At 29.5% G+C, this 25,723-nt stretch overlaps 1 pseudogene; it reads right to left on the bottom strand.

Annotated features, from left to right (window-relative positions):
• Positions 1–20,567: 20,567 nt before the first annotated feature.
• Positions 20,568–21,962, bottom strand: LOC145582520 (ethylene-responsive transcription factor ERF027 pseudogene; annotated as a pseudogene).
• Positions 21,963–25,723: the final 3,761 nt, after the last annotated feature.

Genomic DNA, 25,723 nt, shown 5'->3' on the forward strand with positions numbered 1-25,723 from the left:
GATGAATTAGGATAGTGTAAAGTTTCATTTGAAAAATAAATAAATGGATAAAAAAATCCCTTGAGGTCCTCAGTGAGTTGGTAAAAAATATATTATATCTTTGTATGATATTCAATCATTCCAATGCAAATACTTTTTTTTGAGCATTTGAGCATCATAAAATTTGTATGAGTAATATGTTGATCTTGAGTAATTTTACATTAAAAACGATTTTAACATGTTCTCAAGTATTTATGTCGCTGTTTTAATACGTAAAGGACCTAACATCATCAAAGGCATCAAAGTTATTATAAGAGGATAAATTAAAACCATGTTTTGTTCACTTTATTATAATAAAAAGTTCATATGATTTAAGATTATTTTTCTGTTCAGTGTTCACTACTTTTTCACCTACACGTACTATATCGATCGTGATTGGAGAAAACTTAGTTTTGATAATCACAGCTGAATTTATATACCATAGCGGTAACCAAGTTAAAATTTTTACTTATCTAAACTTATTTTATTTGAACTTATCTTGTCTTATTATTTTAATTTGTTACACATTATTTAAGTTTCTTTTAATTACAATTTATGTTGGGTAACCCTTATCATAACTTATTTTCGTTAACTGAATTTATCTGAACTTAACTAGAATTATCTTAATTTATTAGACCTTGAAAATAGGTGAAAATAAGATGATCAAAATTAGCCCTATATGTTCACTATTTTTTCACCTTTCTAAAAACGAAGTATAACCTTAAAAAAGTTATATTTATTATTTTATTATCTAATACGAAGTATAACTTTAGAAAAGTTATATTCATAATAAAATAAAATTAAATAAAAAGTTTAAATAAGATCATAATTTTATATTAACGATTAATATCTCTCAGATGATTTGCAACCATAACTTATTTATATATTGCTTAACATGCAATAAGCCTAGAATTTTGTGAATCAAACTTGAAGTAATTGCATAGGAAGGATGGGAGGCATTTATAAATATTGCTATTCTTAAAATAAAAAAATAAATAAATAAACCTAATAAATTTTATTCATAAAAATTGAAGTAATTGTTTTTAATCTTGTATAATTCATCTCAGCTAGTTTGATTTAACTTTTAACATGTATATATGAATTTATCTTGTTTGACCTAATCTGAAATTATCAACTTATAGTGGCTAGAGCTAATAAGGGATACTTATCTTTTAGTTCACAAGTAAAATTTGTTAGTAGAGCCACTAGGCTTGGGTAGTCAGATGAATAGATTTTATGGTTAAAGTCAAATAAGTTTAGATTGGAAATTTTGGGTGAAGAAAAGAAAATTCACCTCAACATATTTTATTTTATTAATATTTCTATTTTAGGGTAATGTACTTCACGAGTTTAATAAGCCCTTAATTGGCTTTCCAAGAGACTATTGAGTAGGTTGACAATCTTGACATTGCTATAAATGACTCAAGCTAACCCTTTACTAAATTGATAAATTTACCTCAACATTCAAAAACTTTTACACGAAAATTTAATGAAACATTTGAAGATTAAACAAAAGAACTGCACTGAAATCACTATAACATGATATGACACAACATTAGAAATTTAGAATACATACAATTCAAATTGTATTGAGACTTAATATGGTTATAATAACTTGATCAAAAACCCATTAGTATAAGAGACTTGAATCTATCAAACAAAGTATATATAAGCCCAATATGACACCTTACTAAAGATGGGCCATTATGAATATATCATATATACTAGTATACAAGTATATAACCCTTATTTTTATAGTATTTAACCCATAAATTTATTAACTATTGTTAAAAATAAAACATTGCTGACATCATCGACCCTCAAATTAACTAATGTGTCACTGTAACATTAAAAAATTTCCATCTATTTTCTATGTGTGATGTCATCATTTATTTTATTTTTTTAACCCACTATACATTTTTTTGGCAAAAAAAAATTACCACTATTTTTTACACCAATGATAAAACTTTATTTTATGCATAATAACAAAAATCAATTAAATCGTGCAACACACGAATCTAATCTAATACTCCCTCCATCCCTTAATACAATGCCTCTTTCTCTTTATTATGTGAGGAATAAATGCTCAAAAAAGACATTGTATTAAGGGACGGAGGGAGTACTAGATTAGATTTGTGTGTTGCACGATTTAATTGATTTTTATTATTATGCATAAAATAAAGTTTTATCATTGTTGTAAAAAAAAATACAATGCCTCTTTCTCTTTATTATGTGAAGAATAAATGCTCAAAAGAGATATTGTATTAAGGGACGTATGGAGTATTGTACTAAAAAATTACAAGGGTTGAAATCTAATAAGGTCTTTCATAGCTAATTATGGATTTATGGTTAATCCGTTAACCTATAAAATTTAATGTCCCTACTCACAACCATTATGATTTAATTAGCTTCCAACACCACCACAAACAACAATGACCATCCGTCTTTCTTTCTGCATGCTCTTTCATCACTCTTTCAACCTTAAAAGACTACAAAATAGACTCCATCTTCAATTTTTAAAGTTACAACTTCTCTTCTCAATTTTCTTTTACCTCCACCAACGACTTTACCATTTTATTTTATTTTTTTAATAATTTCGAATGAATCGGGAAATTTCAAGAACCTTTTGCATGAATTTAGACACAAAATCAAGATTGGAAATACTACATCCGTTAGCTGTTATCTGTAATTTTGAATTTTTTTATATCTCACAAATAATACCTGTAGACACCCATTTGTGTCTCCCCAAAACCAAACCCGGTGATGAGTACCTTTCACGTCGAATCATAATCGGATGAAGTGAAAGTGTGGAAAGTCTAGTGTTCCGGATAGTTTTAATTTCTTTTCTTTTCTCTCTGTTTTTGAAAATCTATTTTAAGAAAACAGTCAATCCAGTTTGGTTGGTCCATAATATGGGTCCAATAGTAGTGTAGTTGGATGGGGTTTGAAAAGAGCTTTCCAACGATATATTATAAGCCCAATTCCGATGAATATTGAGGGAGTTATGGCAAAATTACTAAACTGGGTCTGGTTTGAGCCTTATATGCGGCCCAATGATCTAGACGAGGGCCTAATATGGATTTATCATTCCTAATGCAATTAGGAATGGTTTTAGTCTTCTAGATTCTTCTAGAAGGTTCTTTTCATTCCTAATTCAATTAGCATTGATAGATTGACTTTTGTTGACTTTTTAGAGTTTTAATAAAAATAAAAGAGTGTTTTTGAGGAAAATATGATTTTATCCTCCTGTACGGTTAATTTCTATCTGATTTTAGAAAACGCGACAAAAACTTGGTTAGCGCCTAACGCCAGCATTAGCGTCTGGCGTTAAGCTTGGCGCCTGGCGCTAGCATTAGCGTCTGGCGCTAATGTCATCGTCTGGCGCTAACTTCGTTTTTTCGCGTCAGAACTCTGGCTCGATTTTCTATCTTTTTGGCTGATTTTCTCTATAAATAGCCTCCTAAAAACTCCGTTTTAAAATCATCTACAAGACCCAATTCTCATCTCCAACCATCAATTCTTATTCTCTTTAAGCTTAAAACTTATTTTTAAACCTACCTTCTTTTTACAAAATTCCGCACTCACAATACCTAGATACACCTAGCATTATTCGAAGTTGCCTTCGCCCTATACGTGAAAGGTTTAATTTCTGAGGGTTTGGTCCTAAATCTCTCTTTCAATTATTTAATTTAATTGTTTGTTTTATATTCTCCTTGAAGTTACTAACGTGTGTATTTTGTTATTAGAAAGAGATATGAGGCATCCAAGTAAGTGCTTTAATTGATTTATTGATATTATGATATAGAAATTATGTCTATGTTGTTATTATGATTCCTAGTGTCATGTTAGGGCGTTTTGATCTTCCTAATATCATGTTTAGGGTAACAATTATAATTTCTAATATCAAATATGACAATTGTGATTTCTGTGATGCTTCCTATTTTCTTTCCTAATATTCATGTTAATATCATGTTAGGGTTAAAGCTTTGATTTTTATTGTTTAGTGACATGCTAGAGTTTGTTATTAATCTTGTTAGTATCATGCCTAGGATCTTGCTATTATATGCTTTAACATGATTATTTTTTATAATTGTTATGATTAATTATGATGATTATAATTATTATTTTTATTATTATGTTGCTTGATATATATTTTATTTATTGCTTGATCACGCCTTTTATGCATGTTTAAAGGAAATTGGTACTTGTAATCACGCTTAATAAGATAATTAATAATCTTGTTTAGGGTTAATTTGATTATATCTCAAGTGATCGTCAATAATAGATTTATTTGTGCATTAATATTCAACCAACATAGATAAACAGGTTTAGGGTAATCCTATTGATTGCATGTTAGTCAGAAAGCGCACATGAATACGATCAGAATAAAGTAGAGGCCTATTATTAGGGCAAGTTCAATCTCTTTTAGGTTGGATTTGTACCTTCATCCCCAAACTACCAGTCATGGTTCCAGACCTATTGGAGTTGACGATCTCCTGGATCGTTAAGGGGTGTAACCTTCACCCTCTGAACGGTTTACAAGTTCCTAAAACTTGTTGGCGACTCTTTAGCTCTAGCTTCCTTCCCTTTGGACGCCACCATGCTTAAGTGTATGATCACAGTGGGGTTCAAGCTAGGGATAATGCTTGAAATATTCCCTACAATACCCCAAAGTTGTAGAAAACAATAAACAAAGGTAGTATAATTTCAATCGAATTAAACTTTTTTTTTTGACAATTTAGCATGTGAAATCAAAATTCTGCCCAAGCAAATGAATAATTAGGCCAAAATTTAGGATTCATCATTTCCCTTTGAAATTAAAAAAATTACAAAAAAAAAAAAAAGATTCATATAGCATATTGTAAATCTGACGGGAACCATAAAATGAGAAGGGAAAAAAAAAAAACAATTGGCACCCTAGAAGGCCATAATCATCATAATCGGAATACCAACATGCTTTTGTATCATTCACGACATTTTTGTAATGTAACAACTCCAAAAAAAAAAAAAAATTAAAGAAATTACATCTCACTTAGGGCCTGTTCTCTTCAGTTCAATTCAGTTTAGTTTAGTTCAATTCTTAATTTCCTTCTCTCATAAAATATTCAGTTCATTTCAACTCCAATAAGTTCAGTTCAGCTAAGTCAATCAGAACAGACCCTTTTTTTTTGCTTGATCTCATTTAAAGTTTTCATTTGCTTTTTAAAATTAAAACTAAAAACTAGTTTAATAATTTATAGTTCTATAAAATTATGAAAATATAACTAATGACACGAGAAGCATATAAATCTTTAGATAAGGATGATTCAAGGATCCAAATTGGTTCTTAGTCTCATTTTAAACTTAGCTCTTAGTATAAAATCAAATGGTGTAATATATACTTATTTATTTTAAATGAAGAATTTGAATTATTTGCATTCATAAAGCTCTATGTCAAATGCTTGACAACAATAATCAAACAAATCCACGTTTTGGACTCGGTATTTTTAGTGCCATCATTATCATATCAGCATCTAAGACTTAAAAACAACTTGACATAGTGTACTGGTACCTTTTTAGTGAATATATAATCCAATAAACTAGTTTCATACCTCATGATCACTTGTAATTAATTCTTGAGAGAATATAAATAGGATTCGCTAGTCAAACTTTAAATTCATTTTGTGGTACATATGAATATATGATATGACTTATTGAGAAGGAATTCATGTCGGCCTACCCCAATGATAATCTTTTTCTTCTCTTAGTCAAACTTTTAAACTAAATTGAAATTAAAGATGAAATATTTCATAAAATGTTCCAAAAAAAATTGCTCAAAAATCAGACAAAAAGCCCCACAAACACCCTACAAGGATCTTTATTTTTTCTTTTTGGTAGATATCATGAAAATAAAAAGTAGTAGTACAATCCTAAATTTAAATGAAAAGAAAGTGATATGATATAACAAAAAGGGTGACCTTGTTTGAATAATCCTTTGTGCCCCACTTCCTCTCATTACATTTCATTAGCCGACTTCGTGTACTATGAATCTGAATTTCGGCAGCATTTTTTTTTTTCTTTCTATAGAAGTAAGAGTGCCGACTGTGCCGTCAATATATTAGCGTAATATTAAGTTTTTTTTTTTTTTTTTTTTTTTTTTTTTTTTTTTTTTTGAGAAATAGCGTAATATTAAGTTGATAGTCCCCCATTCTCCACAATTTTAGCGTAATGTGTGGTTTTTGATTTTTACGCCCACTTTAAATTAATATCATGTTAATGAACTAACTCAATATTTAAAAGAATAAACTGATAATAAAAAAAATAAATAAATAAATAATAATAATAATAATTAAAAAAAAAAAACTCTAAGGCTATTGGTTATCTTTTCTATATTTTCTTTTGAGTATATTAAAAGATCGAGTTTCTTTTTGGTTGTGAATTGTGATTATCATGAATAACTAGTGTTTTAATTTGCTTAGAAATTTATACTGTCCCTCCACAAAATTGGGCGGTTAGGTGTCTTTCAAAAAAAAATTGGGCAATTAGGTTTTTTATTTATTTATTTTATTTTATGTTTTTTTTTTGGCTAAGGATATTGATAATTAAGATAAATCCAACTTATCTTTCTCTAAAAAAAAAATTAAATAAATAAAACCAACATGTGACACATGAACATTTTATTTTATGTATCAGTTTAATAATATGGTCAAAGTTATTATAAAAGTCAAAGCCTGTCAAACACTCAATTATTGTAGAATAGGGATGTTTGCAGTATGAATAAGATTGTTGTCCAGTAAATATAGGTACAACAATTTAATTTTTTTATTATTACATTTGGAAGAGGCAATTACAAATTGACATATTATGTTTGGTTTTAAAAAAAAATTGACATATTATGTAAATATCAGGAACTATAGAAGTGCTTTTGTAAATCAGTTGTTGAGAAGGCCCATTATCTATGGGATAAATTGGGCCTTTATTGGTAACCACAGTTAGCATACCCATTGAATGGCCCACTTTAAGTGCAGCCCAATCAAACATTACTTACATTTTTCCTAAGTTAAGCTAACAATTAGGGACTAAACTTTTTTACTTTTCACCTTTTGGGACCTGGACTTTTTTCTTTCACCATTTGGGACCTATGGTTAATTCTCAAACAATTTAACCCATCTAACTAACCAACCTAAGCATTAATTAGAGTAAAAAAAACAGCATTTCCAAATAAAACAAAAATAGATTGTGAATATCAACTTTAAAACTCTTTTTTTTTTTTTTTTAAAAAAAAATATAAAATTAGCAAACAACAATACAGAAATCCAAAACAAACACAACAACATTCATCATCCAAAAGCAACAATATCCAACATCCAAACATTGAAGCAAGCCTTCTTCGATCATAATGTCTCCATCCAATAGTTCAATTTATTTTAAGTTTTTTTTTTTGCTCTCCAACAATAAAGTTTTTCAGCCTACAATCATAAGTATGAATTGGTGAAGTCGTAGATGTAGTTAAAAATATTCAAATTGATTTTTTTTTTTCAAATATTTATTCTAAGGGCATTAATTTGATGTTGATAATTGAATTAAAAAGATGGTTTTCTTACCTTGCATTTTAAGAAATTAGAATAATGTTGTTGGTCCACTATACAATTGCATAAACATAATATTTCTAAATTGACCCCAAATTGAAGTTCAAAATTCTAAAATACAATTGGAACAAACACATAAATTCAACACTATAACAACACTAAGCAGTAGTTTCAGCATCATTATTCATGAATACCCATAAAATTCTATGACGTCTAAAAAATAAGCCCTAAACCTAGCAATAAATTATGAGAAAAAACCAAAATCAAAGTAAACTAGTTGTACAAGATTCATAGAGAACTTAGATTTTTTTTTATAAAAAAAAAAAAAAAAAAAAGATTCATAGATAACTTACTTGTGCTAAGATGCTTGAAAAACCGTTAATAATCTACACCAAAATCGCCTTCAAAGCTTCTTTTTTTATTTTTATTTTATTTATTTTTTTTTTAAAGGGAGAACAAACTGGGGAGTCGAGGTTGATGATGAAGAGTGGAGTTGAAAAGACACCTTATTTTTTGCAATAATTTTTTTGGAGTAAAAAACTAAAAACACCTAACACAATTTTATAAAAAAATAAATTCTCTTTTGTAAATAATTAAATCAGAACCTAAAATAATTAATGGGCCCCACCACTTAACCATAGTTAAAATTTTCAACTATAATTCTTTCTTAGGTCCTAAAGGGTGAAAGAAAAAAGTTTAGGTCCCAAAAGGTGAAAAATAAAAAACTTTAGTCCCTAAATATTACCTTAACTCCATTTTTCCTTGCCACAAAATCCGGCGATTTTTTTTTTTTTCGCGGTTAGTATTTTAGGTCCGAAATTGTGATGAAACTCTACATGTTATACTTGTGTAAGAAATGAATTAAATTTTATAGTCTCTTATTTTTATTTTTATTTTTCTTTTCTATGTAGTACGGAGTATTATTTTGTACTCTTACATTACCCACATACTCTTTGTCATCTTTTATGATTTACAAAAACAAATATAGCCATGTGTCAGCAAATACCAAATTTTTAGTATGTCTTTTACTTATATAAAATTTAAAACATTAATATTCAAAGTTATGTGTAATTGAGAAGCAAGTATTTTAATTTGTGTAAACTAAAGAAGCCATAGTAATAAACTAATAATCAAATTAAAACCCATCTTAGTTACCCAATGCAACACCTAAGTATGATCTACTCAATCCATTTGTTTATTATAATATTTTTTTTCTTTAATGGTTTTATATGAAAATAACAAAAGTTTAACCTAGAAATTGTCCATGCATTTGAAGTTAGAAATAATGATGTTTTTTGAAACATACTAAATGTATATATACATAATTGTAAATAAATAGACTATTCAAGACTAGTTTTAAGGGGCTTTGGAGTGGACCAAATGAGAGACCGGGAAATTAAATTTCTTGATTAGTGTTTGGGTCGATTCTCTTCAATTTGGTCCATGGGTCATCTTTCAGTCTGAACCAATTTTAAACATCCCTACATTTTTTTGAGAATGTTACGCCATATCATCTAAAGAGTGGTACTTTATTCATCTCAAAATAATTGACACGTTTTACCTTTTTTTTTTTAATTATTTTTTTTTATTAACTGTGTATTTAATACAGGTCTAAACTACTACCACCACGTTTCCACTTCATAAGTTCTAGGAGATTCCATACAAAAATCATATGGTTTAGCAATAGAAGTAGTAGTCCCCTAAACCTTATTATAAAAATGTTTCAACTCTCTTATCATTTATCAATGTAGGACATTACACATTTACACTAGGTGAAAAAAGTGTTTTGGCAGCGGTTCAAACCCGGTCTAAGGCACCGGTTTGAACCGCTGCCTATGTGGGGGGTGCCAAATACCCCCTTTTTAGCACCGGTTCAAAACCGGTGCCATATATCCAATTAGGCACCGGTTAACTGGTGCCAAAAATGAACCAAAATATTTATTTCGTTGGTTTTGGCACCGGTTAACCGGTGCCAAAACTGCCCAAAATTATTTTTTTTTTATTTTTTTTTTCTTCCTTTTTTCACCTAAAAATTAAATCAACTAAAATGAATTAGAACATCAAAATATAAATTAAAACAAGCGCAAAAGACAATGAAATATATCAATATATTAAACTGTTATTGTACAATACAAAAAAAAAATACAATGAATTATAATCATACAATAAAATTCAACGTTAAATTGATATTGAAAAATACAAATAAAAATTACAACATCAAAAACAATATTCCAAAATCAAAGTCTTGAATCCTTGTGCATCAATTAACACCTGCATCAATTAAAACCCAGAAATCAATAAAACTCACAAAAAAAATGCAAAAAAAAAACCCAGAAAACTCATGCATCATGTACGAACTCAAAAATCAAAATAATTTAATAAATAAATAACCAAAAAAAACCCAAAAAAATCGAAACACAATTAACCACAAATTTTTTGACTGTGTTTTGGATCCCAAAATTTTCGAAGATCAATTAACCCCAAAATTTCGAAAAGCAATTAAACCCCAAGATTTTCGAAGATCAATTAACCCCAAAAATTTCGAAATCAATTATTCCCAAAATTTTTGAAATCAATTAAACTGAGAACCACAGAAAAATCAATTAAATGCAAAATTTTCAAAATCAATTAAACTCGGAACCCAGAAAATCAATTTCGAAAATCAATTAAACGCAAAAAAAATTCAAAATCAATTTCGAAATCAATTAAACTCAGAACCCAGAAAAATCAATTAAAATTATTTCCAATCAATTTCGAAATCAATTAAACTCAAAACCCAGAAAAATCAATTAAAATTATTCCCAAAATTTTCGAAATCAATTAAACTCAGAACCAAGAAAAATCAATTTCGAAAATCAATTAAACGCAAAAAAAATTCAAAATCATCCCAGAAAATTCAAAAATCAATTAAACCCATCAATTTCGAACAATATTACAACAATCAAACAAAAAAAAAAATCAAGGCATTTACCAAAAATAATCAAACCCAGAAACCCTTACCTCGAATATTAAACCCAGAAACATGCAGGTGGCGGCGGTGGTTAGTAAACCCTTACCTCGAATAATAAACCCAGAAACATGTAGGTGGCGGCGGTGGTTAGTAGCGGCGGTGGTTAGTAGCGGTGGTGGGCAAAAGACAGAAGGGAGAAGAAAGGTCGGAGAAGAGGGGGGAAAGAAGAGGAGAGCGAGATCGGACAGAGAAGGAGGACAATAGAGAAGAGATCGTTTCATTGTGGTCGGAGAGATCGAGAAGGAAAAATGATAGAGAAGAGAGGAGAGAGAAGGAGGAGAGAGAAGAGAGAGGCAGCTAAGGAAGCTGAGTTCTCATTTAGGGTTAGGAATATAAAGGAAGCTAAGGAATAAAGCTTGACCGGTTGTTTTTTTTTTAATCTAACAAGGGCACCGGTTCAATTGGCACCGGTTCAAACCAGTGTCTTTTTTATTTTTGGCACCGGTTTAGGCCAAACCGGTGCCTTTTCTCATGTTCTAAAATCCCGCCCATTTCTAGACCGGTTTTGGCCACCGGTTTGGCCTGAACCGGTGCCATATGGGGGCTGCCTATTGCTATTTTTCTACTAGTGTTACCTCTATTTTTTAGGAATGTTACATTTCAACACTCCTAGTGGTGCAGCCATAATTTAAAGAGGGGAGATGGTTTGGGGGGGGGGGAGAGGATCATAATAAAAATTATATAAAAAATAATTAATAAAAAATTATTAGTTATAAGATTTGAACTATTGACATCTTCTCCACTATCATATAATAAAAACTAATTCCTCCACGTTACAACTTATAACAAGTTTAAGCAAAATTTAATTTTATCTTGAGCTAAGGGGGAGGTCACGGCTCCAACCACCCCCCTAGCTTAGCCTCCGAACACTCCCTCTCACATGTAAGATTCTATTTAATTATGTCACATGTAATCTTTCATGTGGCTAGAACTAACAACTTCATACTTTACTATATTTTTTTAAATAATATATAGTATTTACTCCATTTGTTTTGATTACTTGCTCCATTTCTCCATGTACGGAGTTTTAGGAGAAATTGGAGAAGTAATAAAATATGGAGGTAGTGGGGTTGGTGAAAGAATAAAAAATTGTAAAAAGCAAAAGTAATTGGGAGAATTGAAGGCGAGATAATATGAAATTTATAAAATACTTTCTCTATTTTTTATATATATATATTTGCAACACTTTTCTTTCACGCTTGTCTATACATGATTTCAATGGTTAATATCTTTAATTACCAATATGTAAAAATTATAAACATTTGATATTAGAATAGTGCGTACAATCTAGATGAATCTAACAAGATCTTACATGGCTATATTTTTGCTTAAGTATAAATCATCAAAGCTAGTCAAAGCGAAACACATGAATAGCATAAAGTTAAATTGTTGCAACTATAAAAAAAACGGAGGAAGTATGATATATGTTGGGTCCACTAATTGAGATAAATTAATTAAATATTGTAAATGCTTTTTAAATAAGGAAATGGAGCAAATAATTAAAAACGTCCAGAAATGAAAAATGAAGCGAAATGGAAGTATTATTATTATTATTATTATTATTATTATTATTATTATTATTATTATTATTATTATTATTATTTAGATTTTACTTTTCAAAACTAACCCACTTTTTGAATTATCAATCCATTCTAATTTTTATTTTAAAATGTCACTCCAAATCCATATTTCTTATGTATGAATTGGAATGAACTATCATGATATTAAAGTTCAACTTTTATCAATTCTCGTTAAGTTTGGAGTGACACCTCATTATTACATTTAAAGCCTTAAGAATGACCCTAATTATGAAACTATTAGAAAGGTTTATAAGTGGTTAGAAATATATGACTATGTTTGTCTTATGAACCCCGCTATATAAGACATAATTGTTACATAGTAATATGTTGCTAAAGTAGAGATTTGACATGTGAAAACCACCTTGTTATGCTTTTAGATTACACTAGTGGGGATCACAATCTTTAAAATATTTCCTCCCCTCCATATAATCATAGTAATAAGGGTGGTCCAAAGACTTTAAAGTACATCTTATGACAAAACTCTCCTTTCCTTAAAAATTAAGTTGTGTTTAAGGCCGTCAAATTATAGGCTATAATGCTACATGCCTTTATGCAACTTTCTCCATCTTTATTTGTTTGCTCCCAAGTTATATTTTACTTTGCTTAATTTTGGTTGAATAGAATTGACAATAAAGAAAATTAGTATACTAAATTTCTCTCTCATTACACAAGTAGCACCTAACGACCTAAATCAATCTTGTGTAATGAGAGAGAAAATTGGTGAAATCTACAAATGTTAGCTTATAAAAAGAAAACTAGTGGTGCCTAATGACCTAAATCAATCGAATTAACATGTTGAACAAGCTCTCTTTTACTCAATAATCAAATAATGAAAGTTTGCACAAAACTTTTAATCTCTATATATCTCACCTTATTTTAAGAAAACAAATCTAGGTAAGAAAAGATCATGACAAATAAGTTCCAATAAGAGCTGATAAATATTGACCAAGTTCAAATTATTACAATTAAAATACTATCTAATAAGTCGTCTGATTATTCGATCAAAAAAGATAAGATAAATGAAAATCAGGTGAACGAAATACACCCATAAGATTGTTCATTTAATGATTGAATTTAAACATTGTTACATTTATTCATGTGTTATGTGTAGTTGTGTACTATTGATGAATTTATTTCTTTTTTTTTTAACATTTATGAAAACTAATTTATTAGTATCATTTTTTTTAAAAGGTAAGATACAGGGAAATTAGGAACGTCTTCTCGCAAGACTGTAACCTAATTTATCGAAAAGTAAAAAATAAGAAAACTTGTTATCCATGAACGAAGGGGTCAATATCTTGATGTGTTGGGGTATGGTAGAATAGTCTAGAGAGGCAACATAATCTGTTGCTCGATTTCCTTCACGATATGTATGCTGAGAATCAAAAGCTGAGAAGACTCCAGGATCTTTTTAATGTCGTCCATGAGTAGATGCAGTTTTCAGGGACAGCTGAATTTTCCCTGTAAAATATTAATAATAGTTAGATTATCTCCTTCAATGAAAATATGGGAGATGTTATGATGTCTTGCTAAAAGTAGACCATTACGAAGAGCAATAACTTTAGCCAAAAAAGCCAGATAAGAGCCCAAATTATAAGTGCGGCTAGCTATTTGGTTACCTAGGTAGTCACGAAGGACCACTCCAGCCGTAGCTGAGTTAGCTAAAGCAGAGCCGTCATAGTTTAGTTTACAAAATCCCAGAGGGGGAGGGGACCAGGAAATAAAAAGAAGGGGTATGAGGAGACGCAGAGGAGTGAACGGGAGGACTAGTATGATGTAGATTATCCAAGAGAGAACGGGATTGCCATTCCTGAAAAAGGGTAAAAGCGCGACAAAAAATGGTATCAACGGTAGGGGTAGATCTCTTAAAGATAAGGGCATTTCGACATTTCCAAATGCTCTAGAATATAAAGGCTATCTTAGGAGTACTTGCTTCACTTAGGAGATCCAATTTTTCATCCGTATTTTATTACAGTACTTGCTTCACTTTTCTTTTACGGCCGCTTTTTATTACGGAGTACATGTTCTTTTTTTTTTTTTTTTTTGAAAACTTTTGATTATATTTTACTATTTTCCTCCCTATGAATAGTCCCCTCATATTATATTTTAGTACTCCCTCGGTGTTTTAATACTCTCTCCGTTTTTAAATACTTGCTTCACTTTCCATTTACGACAGTTTTTAAATACTTACAATATTTAATTCAATTCTCTCGTCTAGTGGACCAACATAAATCATATTATATTAACTTCATATTCTCTCTCCTCCAATTTTCTCAACTATTTATACTTTTTATAATTTTTTATTTTTCCATCTACCCAATTACCTCCATATTTTATTACTTTCTCCAATTTCTCCTTAAACTCCGTGCATGGAGAAATGAAATAAGTATTAAAAACAGATAAAGTAAGTATTACACTTCTCAAATACGACCATGTTTTAATAAATATTACACTTATGGGTTTTCGCCACTACAATGTTAGTGTTTTTGCCCCAATTGCATGATTTGATTGTGTTTTCGTGGTAATTACTTGTTTAATTGTCCAGCTATTCATTCAATTTTAATTTCATAAACCCTAATTTGTCAAATTTAGCAAAACCCCCCAATTTGATTACCCAAACCCTAATTAAACTAATCAATTCAATTCGTTGTAGGTTAGATTGTAGAAATTATAACCTTGGCGAAATCGAGGGTAGAGAAAAGAAAAACGAAAGTGTGATCCCATAATAACGTCATGTGTCAAGGTGGTGGGAATTTTAAAACCATTGGAAAAAAAAACTAGGTGTAAGATTAAAAAAAAACAAACAAACAAACTTGAGGTGGTTATTATCAAAATTTTATTTTTTTTTACAAAAAACTACTCCATATATTTAATATTTTACTCTGTATCTCTCTCTCCTCCTCCCCACTTATACTGCTCTAAATTTGAAAAATTCTTTATTCTACCACCAACCTTAATTACATTATATTTTATTACTCCATACTTTAACGAAACAAAGATCTAACGACTTTAGATGAAACTTTAAGGCAAGAATTCCAAAATAAGGAATGTGGAACTTTATTAATTACTAAAAAGTAAAAAGGTAGGTCTGTTGCAATTGGGGCGTTTACAAATGGTCACCTCTTACTTTTTGGTCTGCGGACAATCCTACAGAGTTCACTATTCATCAAATTCTTGTACGTCATCTTCCATACAATTCTAATACGCCATTATATACCAATTCGATAACTACTTACTACTATTACGACTAATTAATTAACTCGAAATATACTTCGTAGCTTTTTTTTTTTTTTGAGGCAAAATATACTTCGTAGCTTATTTAGGCCCTGTTCTATTAAGATTTTGAGAAGAGCAAATTTCAACCGAGTACAATAGTTTTTATAATAATAATAATAATAATAATAATATATAATAATAATAATAATATATTATTATTATTATTATTATTATTATTATTATTTGTTATTATTAATTACTCGTATCATTTTTAGGTAGAGCAGAATAAATTTAAGCAGAGTTGGACAGATTTTGATCAATAATAGTTTGATCGATAATTATATTTTGGCACATGTACACATTTCGTGATTTTGTCCTCATAAATTTTCATCTTTAATTATCAATCAAACTATTCCTAAAATTGATTCGACTTATTAATTCCGAACTTATGTAGATTAATTAAGTTTAAATGTTTAATTGTTTTTTTTTTTTTCAATGAGGCAAATTTATTTGTCAATATGTTTGATTTTTTTTTTTTTTTTTTTTTGTATATAAATTTTATTGATCTTATGGTCTCATTGAATTTTTATATGTGGCTAGCCACATGGCACGGCAACTTTACATAACATATATAAGGCAATTAATTAAGTACTAATATGGGTCATGGTGATGAGCAAACGAGGTTACATTAACGTATGTAAATTACTTAAATGAGAAAAAGGGCTACTATCTTAAATAAGTGGAATAATGCTTTCATTTTTTAAATCAAAAGAATAGGGGTTACTCGAATGAACAAATGAGGTTACTTATTTCTAAATTATTTGATTTTACTCGTATAATGAATTTAGGTTACTTTTATGGATAAAATGAAGTTACTCGATTTTATGAATAAATGGGGTTACTCATACATATTATTGAAAATTACTCTTATAAGCCAATGTGGCCACACCGTGTGGCTAGTCACATACAAGACTTACCAATAAATTAGTCATTTGGCAAAATATATACGAAATAATCCTTGCGATAGATCAAACAAGTCATTGGAGGAGTATTATTGTAAGGACTTGCTTGCAATATAAATAAAATTTCTAGCTACGTTACATGCTTACCATTGGAGAACAAAAAATTGAGCACAATGCTAGCAATTGTAGCCCAAACAAGCTACATGCTTGATTGAAAAAAGACAAATAAACTCCGCTTATATTATAACATGTGTATAATTGTTTATTTATTAGAATTTATTTTTTACAAACTAAAAAATGTTGTAGCTTACCATTGGAACATTTTGTTGCTAAAAAGTGTTGTAGCTTAAAAATTAATATAGAAAAGCAAGCTACAAAGCATTGTAGTTTGCCATTGGAGATGCTAATATTATATCTTCAAAAAAAATTAATTATATTGTTATTAAAAATTAATTATTATTAATCATTATTTTTAAACAGAGTAGAGCACAGCAGAACAACTCAAAGCTCAAAAGACAGGGCCTTAGGGCCTATTCTATTTAGCTTAATTTCAGTTCTGTTCAGTCCAACATCAGTTTAGTTCACTTTTCAATTTCTATCTTTCATAAACAATTCATTTCAGCTCTATACAATTCAGTTTTGTTCTGTTCAGCTCTAATAATTTCAGTTCAGTTTAATTCAGTTCCAATCAATTCAGGTTAGTTCAATTCACTTATTTTCAATAAATCAGAACATGTCCTTAGTCATTTATAAATTGAGCCAACATCATCTAAAAGGGTGACAAACAAGATTTGCCAAAAATCGACTAAATGAATTTGAATGGCTTTTAATGCTTTTACTGTATTTCTTTTGGGGAATAAACGCCAAAATGTATACAGAGTATTGCTTTATTTGCTCAAAAAAGAAGGTAAAAGTAGTGCAACGAATGAGGGCTTGAGAACATTACATGTGTTCAAAACATAGCTATTCGAATTTATTTTTCTCTAATTTTTATTTAGTCTGACCAACGATTCCATCTTTAATTTCATAATTTGTGAATAATAAAAGTGGTTGGTCTATATCTAAAGTCTGATTAATTCACGTCCACATTAAATAATATGATAATACCAAATAAGATTTGGTACATTTAAAGAATTTCTACTTAATTTGTCGCCTTATATGCAAATAAACAAAATCGTGATTATGAATAAATAAAATAAAATAAAATACAAAAAGAGTAAACTACTTCATGAATTGTATATGCTGAACTTGAATCAAGGCTAATTAACTAGAGTATGTAAACATGATAGACCTTATTGAAGGAGAAAATGCTAAGGTCTATATCCAATAGAATTTTTCTAAAGAGTGAGAAATTTCAAGTTTTACAATTCGACCCTAACAAAATAAATACTCGGTACTTCTTTTGTCTATACCTTCTTTAAAATGCTCCAACGCATTAATATCTAATAAGTTTAATTATATTTTTTCTCAAATGTTTTTTTGGGTTGATTGTGATATTAGTAGTAAGAACTAATAAGATCTTTGTTTCTTTATTCCCAACAATGATAACTATGTTTACAAAAAAATATAAAAAAAATAAAAAACAATAGTAACTACTAAGTGTATATATATATATATATATATATATATATATATATATATATATATATATATATATATATATATATATATATATATATATATATATATATATATATATATATATATATATATATGAGTGTGATATTTCTAGCAATCCCTATTAAAAATGAACTCTAATAATATGTGGTTTATTATAGTAGGTTCTAAATAAATTATCACTGTGTATGTTAATAAATGAGAAGGCAACATAGATGAGGACATAACATGTGCCTTGGTTTTCAATTGCATATGCATTGTATATGTTGTAGGCTCACATTTTTTAACCTATGATATAAGCATTGATCGTGTAATTTATATGCATGCATAATTGCACACACTTCTTGTCAAATAAAACTCAACACTTAATTATTTTTTGACATGTGCTAAGGCCAACTAACTACAAAATATGATTAAAAGCCAACAAGGTGTAATTTGTTGTCATAGAGAAGATAATTAAAAGCCAACAAGGTGTAATTTGTTGTCATAAAGAAGATAAGTGCCTTATCCATTACATTTATGTGGACCTTGTGTATGCTGCATCATTTAAATTATTTGACTTGTCAAAAAATACGATGTATCGTCCATCTAAGGCTGACATCTCAAATCTCTTCATCCCTTTATAACCACGCCATTGATGTATTGAATATGTATAAATTGTGATCTGACAACTTTCAGTAGTCGGCAGTAAATTAAACAAGCCATTGCAATCCACCCAAGCAGGTATTTATCTCCGTCCGATCCACATGTGCCAATATATAATTTGCTCCCCCCGGGCCACCCTCCTAATGTTCCTTGAAACCCAACTTTCATAATCTTTGGACACCATCCTGAGTTCCTCTTTGACCCCATGGCTCGTCGTCTCATCCTCTATGATGAACATTGGAAAAATCGTGACCCCGTCTTGCATAGCCCTCAAAACCCTAGAGGGTAAACCATATTGCCTTATTCTAGCAAGTGATATATGTAAGATTTGATTGGATCTGAACTGATATTTTAAAGTGAACACAAAACACTCTTAAATTATTCGATTAACTTAAATATCTTATCCATGCAAGTATTAAGTTTTCTATAGCCGATTTGTTTGATGAGAATATCTTGAATGGTGACTCTTTTGAAAGAAATCTACCATTTCTAAAAGCCCTAGCCTTTTTTGACCAACCCAAACTATTCCCTAAATGGAAGGAAACTAATAATTTCTCCTAAAGAAGGACAATTAATTTAATACTAAGGAATGATTAAGCTTTCCTTTTACTCAATAATATTGTTAATTAATCAGGATTCAACTTTTAACACTAAGCTTTTTTACATAATTTTCTTATCTCCTTTCCTATGTAACTTGAACGTGTCAAATGCTAATTGGTGTTCATCCTATAATGAAGTAAGGCATCTTATTATTATAATTTAAAAAAATAAAGCCGATATTGAGGGGTTTTGTCTATCCCTTATCTATTTCTATGACTTCATTATTTATCCGAATATGGAAATAATGGCCATTATCACCGGCATTTGTATAAATAATGTATGTTCGTGGATAGCCACAAATTAGTTACAAAATCCCAACCACCCAGAGAAGATATATTTATGATCTTTGTACCATATTTTTTATTTTAGGAAACCTTTGCACCATTTTATATTACTGTAACCCTTTAACAACTCGAAAAACAAAAAATTATTAGTTTATAAGAGAAACTTGTACATTTACTTATTATTAGTATAAGAAATTAAGAATAGAAAAGGACTTTTAAAATTACTAATTTGATGCTTTCCTTGTTTATGAATTCTTCCATAGGCTTCAATTCATTGTTACACTATTTATACATTAATTTTGAAAACATTTAGTTACTAATGCTTCAGACCTATTCACATTTTCTTAACTGAGCTGAATTGAACTGAACTGATTGAAGCTGAACTGAATTGAATTGAACTGAACTGAGCTGAAATAAATATTTTACGAGAGAGGGAAATTAGAAGCTGAACTGAACTGATTGGAGCTGAACTGAACTGAAATTAAGCTAAAGTGAATAGGCCCTTCGTCCATTCACATTTATTTCCAACTTTTGAATTGACTAAAAGCGTGAGAGTTAATTGATCATATGTTATTGTGTAATGCTACTTTGTTGAAAAATTGTTCTTAATATATATGTTAAATATTATTAATATTCCTTATAATTAGTACCTTTTACACCATTCAAATATTAGCTCTGATTTAATTTTTCAAAGTATATATTTACAAATAATTAAGATATTGTAAAATATATATGTTGTTGGATTAATGAAAATGTTTAATGTGCCAACATTATTTTAAAATTAGATTTTTTTTTTTGTAGCAAATAGAAATTTTTATGGTCAAACACATGTCTGGTGTCATTATAAATATTCAAATCAAATACATAACTACATTTATCTATGATTAAACATGCATATTGACAAATATACTATAAAATTATTGCAGTATATAATATTTTAAAAACAGATTGAGTATTATATTTGATTTGAATTTGAATATTTAGAGGCTCTCGAAAACCCAAATCGACATAATACATTACACCTTTTTATAGAAAGAGACACAAAAGACAATAATGTACATAATATTATTCAATCTCAAATATTCATTACTACCATTTGACAGTTTAATAACCAAATACATTAGTTAACATCCACATACTTTAGAATTACTATACGTAGACATTTACTTACATCCAACATGATCAGTCATACTAGTTGATCAGATGGGTGAAAAAAAAACACAGAAACACTCATATTGAGTGGAAAAAAACATATCAAAATTACCAAAAAAGAAAAAAAAAAAAAAAAAAAAGCGATGAAGACGTGGTTACTATGTCAGCCAACGAGTCGCTGAGTCAAAGTGTTAGCAAGGCCACTCTGTCACTTACAATGAAGTTTCATAAATAGTCAGAAAAGACTGCAAGCAATAAGGCCATGCTATAACAATAGTAATAATTAAACTTACTACAACCAAATTAATCATAATTCCACAAGCTCCCACATTCACCAACATCACAATCATCTTCACCCAAGTCGTAGTCGTGATCACCCGTCCCGCTTAATCGAGGCGGGCTAACCATCATTCCTCCCGCCATATCCACAAGCAAATTCGGCATATTAAACAATGCCTCCATATCTATGAACTCCTCTTCTGCTCCTTCTTTTCCAACATTCTTCAATTCATCCCCAATCTTTCTCTCTCTCTCCTGCTTCATTGCTGCGGCAGTAGCCGCAGCATTCCTGATGTCTGCAGGAGAGTTCGAGTTCGGAACCGGGTACCTCAGTACATCATCAGGAAAATTCAAAACCGCCTCGCTCCCTTTAAGAGCGAGGGCAGCAGCGTCATAAGCAGCTGCTGCCATTTCGGCAGTAGGCCATGTGCCGAGCCATATCCGTGTTGTTTTCCTTGGTTCGCGAATTTCGGATACCCATTTCCCGCCCCGGGGACGTATCCCCCTGTACAAGGGATGCTTCCCCGTGGGGGATACAGCAGGCAGGGCCGTCGACATTGACGGCCCTGCACCTACCATATTTTGTGGTGGTGGTGGTGGTGGTAGTGACGATTTTTGATACGACTCGGTTTGAGGAATGGACACTGAAAGAAGTGGCAGTTGTTGATTGAATTGTTTGTTAACGTTTGATGATTCAGTTTGGTCAGCCATGTAGAGTGTAATATACTAGGACAACACCTAGCTATATTAATAGTGACTGATTTTTTTGGATTATTTTCTAGTTGAAAAATAGAAAAGGGGTTTAATAATTTGATCTAATTAATTCAGTGACAATTACAATTTATATTCTTGGGAAATAAGTGGTCAAAACGTGGGAAATTCGCGGAAGTACTACTAGATAGATCATGTTTATAATAATTATAAAAAGTTTGTTTTTGATTTTTGATTTTTGCATGGTGGTTGTTGAAATAAAGAAGGTGATGAGTTTGCTAATTAGCTGGCTAAAATGAAGGGGGTGTTTTAATTGAAATTCTAGGGTTTTTTTTTTTTATGTAGATGAAAAATAATTAAAGTACACGGATTAAGCGCGAAAAATACGTTTAATATAAGCCTCCATAATTATTATGATTAATCCCCCATCAACTTTAGGTCTAATCAAAGGAAACAGTCTTGTTGTTAAATCATTCTTAGTGTTTGTGTGATTTTTTCTTAATCTTCTTTTAGGTGGTGGGTCTTTTGGGTTTTTAATTGTGTGCTCATTCTCTCTAGGTAGGGGCCTGATTTTGTTGGTTTTACCTCATTGATTTGTGAAAGATATTGATTATGTTATGGGTTCATTCGTTGTTAGTCGTGACACGATAATATAAATATATCCGCACTAACGTCTTAAATGTCTATGTCGAACATCATATCTTGATCTGTACTATAAAATTTAACGTTTAAACTATATTAGATGAGGTCAAAAAATTATTAATCCATGTATATTTTGCGACTAATAATTACAAATTAAACAGAATAGCCAACTACTGTTGAATGAATTAACACGTCTACAGTTAAAATTCTAATTCTGCGAAAGAAAGATTTTAATGAAAAGGTTGGGTGCAATGTCATTTTCGGATTTTCCACATATCTATAGATAATACGTGTTTACACAGCTAGATTATGATCATCAAGAAATTAATAAGAAGTACGTACCTGTTTGCCTAGGCATTTGCCAGGGTGCTACCTATTGATCTGATTAATTTCTTCTAATTTTATAGAGCATCATAAATAATTGCTGTAAATTTAGTTTTTACCATAAATTTGAGTGGATCATCCACAGATATAGTACATACATTTACCATAAATTTAAGTGGATCATAAACAAGCAAATTAACAGTATCCAATCAATGGACCAATAAAGGACAAAATGCTATTTTATTTTTTTTATTAGTTTGGAATGAGCCAGATTAAAGGGGGACAAAAGTTTTTTTTTTTTTTAGTATTCCTTCCACTTATTTATTTAATAAAAGTTTTTTTAAAAAGATTTTGAGTGAAAATGAAACAAATGAACTATTATTACTTCTATTGCTTACTTTTGATCAAGCCCTTACTTTTGAATTATTATTACTTCTATTGCTTACAACTGAAATGAAATTAAGTAAATATAAACAAGCCCTTACTTTTGATCATTTTAGGGTCTGTTCCGATTGACTGAACTCAGCTGAACTGAACTGAACTGAACTGAACTGAACTGAACTGAAATGAATATTTTATAAGAGAAGGAAATTAGGAGCTGAACTGAACTGAGCTGAACTGAACTGAACTGAACTGAACTGAACTGAACTGAATTTCAACGGAACAGAACAGACCCTTAGAGGAGATTTTGAGTCAAAATGAAACAAATGAAACTAAGCTCATCATAGAATTTGAGTCAAAATGAAACAAATGAAACTATGTATTATACTATTGCTTACTAAACATACAAGGCCATCATGTTAGGATCATAACCTCTTTTTTAAATACATCAATAATCCTAATTTCCAACCTTGATTATATTCTAACCTAGTGGAATAGGTAATTCTTTGTTTCAATTAGTAAATAGAACGTAGAAAAATGATTTTATATATTGTGTTAGGGGTCAGTCATGTCGTCCTAATTTATGGCTCTTAAATATAAAAGGGCTTTTTTAAATTATAAGAGTTACTCTTGACAAAAAAAATAAAAAATAAAAAATAAATAAAATAAAAAATAAATAATAAATAAATAAATAAATATAAATATAAATAAAATAATAATAAATAAATATAATAAATAAATATTATACAAGTATAATTTTATACAATAAAATAATAAAAACCAAAGTAATGCCAATAAATATGTCATCCATTCTCTGATATTCACTAGTCACACTACTCGATCTACCAGTCACCAACACCACACATTGGAAGTTTATATTGGGAAGAAACCTACTACATCCGTTCCCGAAATAACGACTCATTTAGCCTAATTTTAGTCCCAAAAAGAATGACCCATTTGCATTAAAACACCCACCAATTTGCAACAATATTTGTACAAAATTAACTTCCCCATATAAAAATTTGATTTTACATGTAATTTTATTACTTTCTCTCTCTATTTTTTTTACAAACCCCATGTAAATTTATCTTTTTAATATACTTTTACTTTTTTTTTATTTAACTTTCTTAATATCCGCGTAATCAACCCTAATGGGTCGTTCTTTCGGGGACGGAGAGAGTACATTATAGGACTTCAATTTTATTCTTTGATTGTCAAATGATAAATTTGTTATTCCGTCAAAAAAAAAAAAAAAAAATTGTTATTAATTATTTCATTTTTAATCATTATTTTTGTGATCTATATATTGTAAACATTAATACTCCGTAAAATACACCAAATTTATTACAAATCCTCAACTACATACGTATCATTTTGTGATTTAAATCCCTTTTTCTTTTTATTTATTTATTTTTGATGGGTGCCTAGAATTGATGACACATATTAACTTGCTTTGGTCCTTTTGTCCTTTTGGACCCAACTTTTATACTTTAATGTTGAAAGTTATAATTCATTGACTATATTTAGCTGAAATAGATACACCAATATTCGTGGAACCCTTTTCTGCGAAATGACAAAATCCAGAATAAAAGGGTTAATTTTTTTCCCTAGCACCTTACCTTATAATACAGTTTTGATATTAGCAATAAGCCAATAAGTATACTCAATAATACTTGTATTAATTAGTTTAAGAAATTAAATTAAGATAGATTTATACATTAATTAGCTTCATAATTTAGTACATAATTGTGTGATTATTTTTACTCGGTATTTTAAGCCCCAATCAACCGGTTATTTGAACCCCTTTGTAATGTAGGATGCACATATTCCGTGATATTTTCTTGTTATTATATTGTTCTCACAAAACAAGAATGAGTTTGATTCTCTATCACTGTTTACTTTACTCTGTAAGTTAAAAGATGGGGATTTGAAAGTTTATTGCGATTTCACAAATAGAGGACAAATATTTCATAAACCTAAAGATACCATTAGTGAATCAAGTTTCCACTGTAGTGGAAAATAAACTGAAAAAAAAAAAAAAAAAAAAGTTGTTTAAGAAACGCTAAAGTTGTAGTCAATGCTCCCTTATTGGTTATGTGGACAATGTTTCCTTGGCCAGCGTCAGGACAACAAGGTGCGATTGCCCCACAAACATTTAGGACTACATCCTTCAGATTATATTGTCTGGGTGACTTATTTTCACATTTTTATGTTTGGACAAAATCATTTGACAATCTCCTATTCTCCTTGAACGTTCGCTATCCAAAAAGTGGCCATTTTGTCTGATAATACTCTTTTTCCAATCCATTTTTACTAAGTTGCAACCTTTTATATTCATCTTTGTCAAATATAATCCATAACTTAAAATTTTTTTTTTATAGGATATTAATACTTTGTGTTTTATGTAATCCTAAAGGGCATATATATATATATATATATATATATATATATATATATATATATATATATATATATATATATATATATATATATATATATATATATATATATATATATATATATATATAGCTGTTTAGAAAGCCATAAAGATAGGGGTGAAAATCAATCCCAGGATTTCCAAAAACCGGAAGAGAAGCTCTAACCACTTGAATCACCTTAAAAGACATATTTTCTTTGTTCTTTTTTACTTGACCTGTTTCATTTCACATTTGCCATTGTAAAACTTTAACGGTCAATAACTTTAATTCCTCATAAGTAAAAATTATAGATTTTA

This window comes from Chenopodium album, chromosome 2, assembly GCF_948465745.1.
Source record: "Chenopodium album chromosome 2, dcCheAlbu1.1, whole genome shotgun sequence".
Lineage (NCBI taxonomy): Eukaryota > Viridiplantae > Streptophyta > Magnoliopsida > Caryophyllales > Amaranthaceae > Chenopodium > Chenopodium album.